This window comes from Salmo salar, chromosome ssa11 (genome assembly GCF_905237065.1).
Source record: "Salmo salar chromosome ssa11, Ssal_v3.1, whole genome shotgun sequence".
Taxonomy (NCBI): Eukaryota; Metazoa; Chordata; class Actinopteri; order Salmoniformes; family Salmonidae; genus Salmo; species Salmo salar.
Window position 1 is genome coordinate 84,389,437 of NC_059452.1, and position 5,564 is coordinate 84,395,000.

At 42.0% G+C, this 5,564-nt stretch overlaps 1 pseudogene; it reads right to left on the reverse strand.

Moving 5' to 3' along the window:
- Window positions 1–306: 306 nt before the first annotated feature.
- On the reverse strand, window positions 307–5,237 carry LOC106563341 (bile salt-activated lipase-like; annotated as a pseudogene).
- Window positions 5,238–5,564: the final 327 nt, after the last annotated feature.

Here is a 5,564-nt window from a genome sequence, read left to right on the forward strand (position 1 = left end):
GTGTTTTGATGGAAAACTCTGTTTCAGTCGCCGCTCCAGAATCTCCCAGCTATTCAATTGGGTTGAGATCTGGTGACTGACACACGTTAAACCCCCTATGCTCCTTTGAGACCCCTCTTTCAAAGTCACTTAACGCTCTTCTTCTAGCCATGGTAGTAGCCAAAACAATCGGCAACTGGGTATTTTTACACATTACCCTAAGCAGAGGTGGAAAAAGTACTCAATTGTCATACTTGAGTAAAAGTAAAAAGTAAAAGCTATACATCAAATTCCTTATATTAAGCAAATCAGACATCACAATTTCCTTTTTTTGTATTTTATTGACAGCCGGGGCACACTCCTACAGTCAGACATAATTTACAAACTAAGCATTTGTGTTTAGTGAGTCTGCCAGAACACAGGCAGTAGGGATGACCAGGGACATTCTCTTGATAAGTGCGTGAATTGGACCATTTTCTGTCCTGCTAAGAATTAAACATGTAACAAGAACTTTTGGGAGTCAGGGAAAATGTATGGAGTAAAATCAACATTATTTTCTTTAGGAATGTAGTTAGTGAAGTAAACGTTGTCAAAAATATAAATAGTAAAGTACAGATACCCCCAAAAATTACAGATTTAGTACTTTCAAGTAATTTTACAAAAGTACTTTATACCACCGTATATTACTTGCTAAGAGTTCATAATGTCCATATAAGATAATTTCTTGACAAATACAAACAAAATACTTTTCACTGGTGAACAGAGTGGTATGTATACTAGCAAGCAGGATCAATGAGTTAGTCAGCAAACTTGCCTAAATATATGTTTTATTATTTTGGAAGATAAGCTTGAAATGAGCATGGTCTAATTGACTCAACAACCAAAAACACATATATACATTTAGATGTATTAATGAACCAGAAAATCTGGTTGTTTCTCAAAGTTAGCTGGCTAACTCATTGATCCTGATTTGCCGTATACCCCTCTGGACAGTATTAAAAACAGAAAACAGGGCAGACTTCTTAATTGCATGAATTTCATTTGCCAACAAAAAAAATGGTTACAATCAGAAATGCATCCGGTGATCCTGGTAGCCTTGCATTTGTGACATGACAAGACCAATCTGTATAGCTGTAAATGATGCATCAGGGAGCCTGTGCTCAGTGAGAGCTACCTGACAGAGAGCATGCTGGGGAAAATGTTAGACCAGTTCACAAAGCGCACCCTCATCTTCTCATAGACGTAGTTCCTGTTCATGTCGGCATTGATCTCCAGGTACTTTTGCCCAGAGGTGGTGTATGCAGGCCAGGTCACAGGCACCTTGGACTCCCCGTTGTTGGGGTCTCTGTGGTGGGAAAGGGGTTGATGGTAAGAAAAACATAATGGTGAGAACATTAGGTATATTATAGTTTTTGTGAGGATACCATCACTTATACAGTAATCACATCCAGTGGGGGAGACATATACATGATTGCATTGCAGCTCTTTTTTACCCGGTCCTGGGGAAGTTGGTCCAGTAGGCAATCAAGTATCTGGAGACATCTGGTGGCTGGGCCAGTATGCCAGGGGCGTGGTGAAGGGCTTGCCGAATACATACTGCAGGTCATCAGCATGGTCAGCCTCCATCCAGCTGGGGTAAGGTTGGACTATTCCGGGTGGGCTCCGAAAACTGGTAGGAGTAGGTGTGTACAGATCTCGGGTAGGGCAAGGAGAGGAGAAATTACTAGATATCTTATGTAATGCTAGGATGGGAAACAAACTGGGTGAGAAGGGCTGTGCTACAGTAACAATGAGGAAGACTCACTGGGCATTCGAGGCGTGCAGGTAGAGAGCAACCTGGGTAGGAACTAGGAAGATGTAGTCAGTTTCGATCATAACAATGGTCTTCTTGATTGTCTTCTGGCTAGGCTGGTCTCCCCAGTCAGCCGTGTACTCTGCGAAAGCGTTGTTGGTAGCAGCCTCTCCCTTCTTAGTCAAAGAACCCAAGAGCAGTTTCACGTCTGACCTGTAGTGAGAAAGAGGAAGAGAGATGCACTATATATACAAAAGTATGTGGACACCCCTTCATATTACTGGATCTGGCTATTTCAGCCACACCCATTGCTGACAGGTATATAAAATCGAGCACACAGCCATGAAATCTCCATAGACAAACATTTGCAGTAGAATGACCTTATTGAAGAGCTCAGTGACTTTCAGCTTGAGGTTCAGCTTGAGGTGGTGATCCGTCATCCACACTGATATGTCTGCCAGACATGCAGAGATGCGATTCGCCACCTGGTTATCAGAAGGGGGAAAGGAGAAGATTAATTGTGTGTCGTCTGCGTAGCAATGATAGGAGAGACCATGTGAGGATATGACAGAGCCAAGTGACTTGGTGTATAGCGAGAATAGGAGAGGGCCTAGAACTGAGCCCTGGGGGACACCAGTGGTGAGAGCACGTGGTGCGGAGACGGATTCTCGCCATGCCACCTGGTAGGAGCGACCTGTCAGGTAGGACGCAATCCAAGAGTGAGCCGCGCCGGAGATGCCCAACTTGGAGAGGGTGGAGAGGAGGATCTGATGGTTCACAGGATCAAAGGCAGCAGATAGGTCTAGAAGGATGAGAGCAGAGGAGAGAGAGTTAGCTTTTTTGGACACTGTTAACAAACCTTCAGACGTGCTTCAATGCCATTACAACACTCCTTCCGTGGCCTCCAACTGCTTTTAAATGCTAGTAAAACTAAATGCATGCTCTTCAACCGATCGCTGTCCGCACCCGCCCGCCTGACTAGCATCACTACTTTGGACGGTTCTGACTTAGAATATGTGGACAACTACAAATAACTAGGTGTCTGGTTAGACTGTAAACTCTCCTTCCAGACTCACATTAAGCATCTCCAATCCAACATTAAATCTAGAATTGGCTTCCTATTTCGCAACAAAGCCTCCTTCACTCATGCTGCCAAACATACCCTCGTAAAACTGACTATCCTACCGATTCTTTACTTTGGCTATGTCATTTACAAAATAGCCTCCAACACGCTACTCAGCAAAATGGATGCAGTTTATCACAGTGCCATCCATTTTGTCACCAAAGCCCCATATACTACCCACCACTGCGACCTGTATGCTCTCGTTGGCTGGCCCTCGCAATATTCATTGTAAAATCCACTGGCTCCAGGTCATCTATAAGTCTTTGCTAGGTAAAGCCCCGCCGTATCTCAGCTCACTGGTCACCATAGCAACACCCACCCGTAGCATGCGCTCCATCAGGTATATTTCACTGTTCATCCCCAAAGCCAACACTTCCTTTGGCCGCCTCTCCTTCCAGTTCTCTGCTGCCAATGACTGGAACGAATTACAAAAATCACTGAAGCTGGAGACGTACATCTCCCTCTCTAACTTTAAGCATCAGCTGCCAGAGCAGCTTACCAATCACTGTACACAGCCAATCTGCAAATAGCACACCCAACTACCTCATCCCCATATTGTTATTTATCTTCTTCCTCTTTTGCACCCCAGTATCTCTACTTGCACATCATCATCTGCACATCTATCACTCCAGTGTTAATGCTACATTGTCATTATTTCACCTCTATGGCCTATTTATTTCCTTACCTCCCTAATCTTCTACATTTGCACACGCTGTACATAGATTTTTCTATTGTGTTATTGACTGTACGTTTGTTTATGTGTAACTCTGTGTTGTTTTTGTCGCACTGCTCTGCTTAATCTTGGCCAGGTCACAGTTGTAAATGAGAACTTGTTCTCAACTGGCCTACCTGGTTAAATAAAATAAAAATAAAAAATTGATATGTGGATGAAAGACAAGGGCTGACGCCTTATTAGCTGATGTCCTACTCTAGTGACAGGTAAAGACACAGGCACAGGTGTAGGATCTTAATTTGAGCCAGTTTGCTACAGCAGGAAAATAATTCTGCAGCAACAGCAAATGTAAATTCTTATGTGGATTATAGTCAATGGACATTTTCATGGGGTTTAATACAATTTTCGTAAGGGAAAATCAAGTCTGAAATTTCTAAGTGAAAATTACAAACTTCAGAAGCTTTTTTAAACCTCAAATGGATTACAAGTTTTAGTTATACTGCAACTGGGTGATCAAATTAAGATCCTACATTTGTACATAATACATACCGCTGCTGCCCTGAGGGACCCATATGTTCAGGTAGAGGCAGTCCTCTTGGCCACGGGTGTCAGACTAGAGCAAGTTCAGCTGCATACACCTCGGTTTGAACTTAGTGGCCTTGAGAACACCTGGAAGGAGACACAGGGAGAAGCAGTCAGTCAACTGAGATCAGTGTTCGTAAGAGTAAGGTCTGATACATGACTGTCAAATATTTATTTAAAAATCTGCTTCAGTATTACTACATTGTTTTGTACAAATAACATGATATTCCTTGCTGAATGGATAGACATCTGAGGCATTTAGTTTTTTTGGTACCCACCATCCCATCCAGGATGACGCTTGGGCTTCTCAAACTTGCCGGGCTTGTCAGCGAAGGGGATTCCTTTAAAGACGTCCATGGTACAGAACAGTCCATCAGAATTGATGTTCTTCCCCTGCACCATGCCTCCCTCAGTGTACACCACTCCAAGCTACACGTCCACACCCAAAGGGCAGATACCAACTCATTAAACATTCAGTAATATGTGCATGTGTAAAGTGTGAAACTGTTTTTTATAATAGGCACCAATCTATTCAGTGTTGCTATTTTATGGATGTAGTGTCATTGTTTTTTGTTGTTCATAAGTACGAACTGTTGCAAAAAAGATGTTCAGCTGTTGAATTCACACCGCTTGTCAACCCATTGCTGATAAACATGTGAAAAAACCTGCAGCTTGAGTACAAATGCAGGAGATGTTCTTAACTCTTTGATGTTTTAAGCCTTTGTGTTTTACTATTGTTTACTTTCTCAGTATAAACTATTTTATACTTAGTAGCCTTTTTTTGTCCAACTACATTTCTATAGTCTCTTCTTCACTTCAACGTGGTGATCAAAACCACAGATCGTAAGAGAAAACATTGCTACATTAAAACAGCTACATTATCAAATATCACATTTGGAAATGTGTTTTACTAAAAAAGCTAATCATTTCTTTAACTACAGTAAAGATCAAATGATCAAAACCAAATCAACTAAAAAGGACTTACAGTGGCAGCAGAGGCGGACCCCAGGAACAGGGCAGCAGAAACCAAAATCCCCAGCATCTTCATAACAGTCATCCAAAGACACCTGTAAGCACACCTTTTATATAGGAGGAGGCCCCTCCCATCTCTCTAGCCATATTACACGATCACAGAGCATGTTCTGTTCCAGATAGAGTTTCACAATGTCCATAAAGGCGCGTGCAGATTAGGTTCTTACTGCTTGTAGCAGGACTCAACGAAGCGAAAGTGAACATTTGTGCTCGCTAGTGCAGAGCAATTAGTGCTTTTTGAGTTTGGTTTCTGTTCGATTATGAAAAAATTATCACGGTTTTCGATTTCAATCATTTTTATTAAATGCACTATGCATTATGTGAGTAAACAATCATTTATTCACATTACTTTAAATTACTTCACTTTAATAACATATTTCATT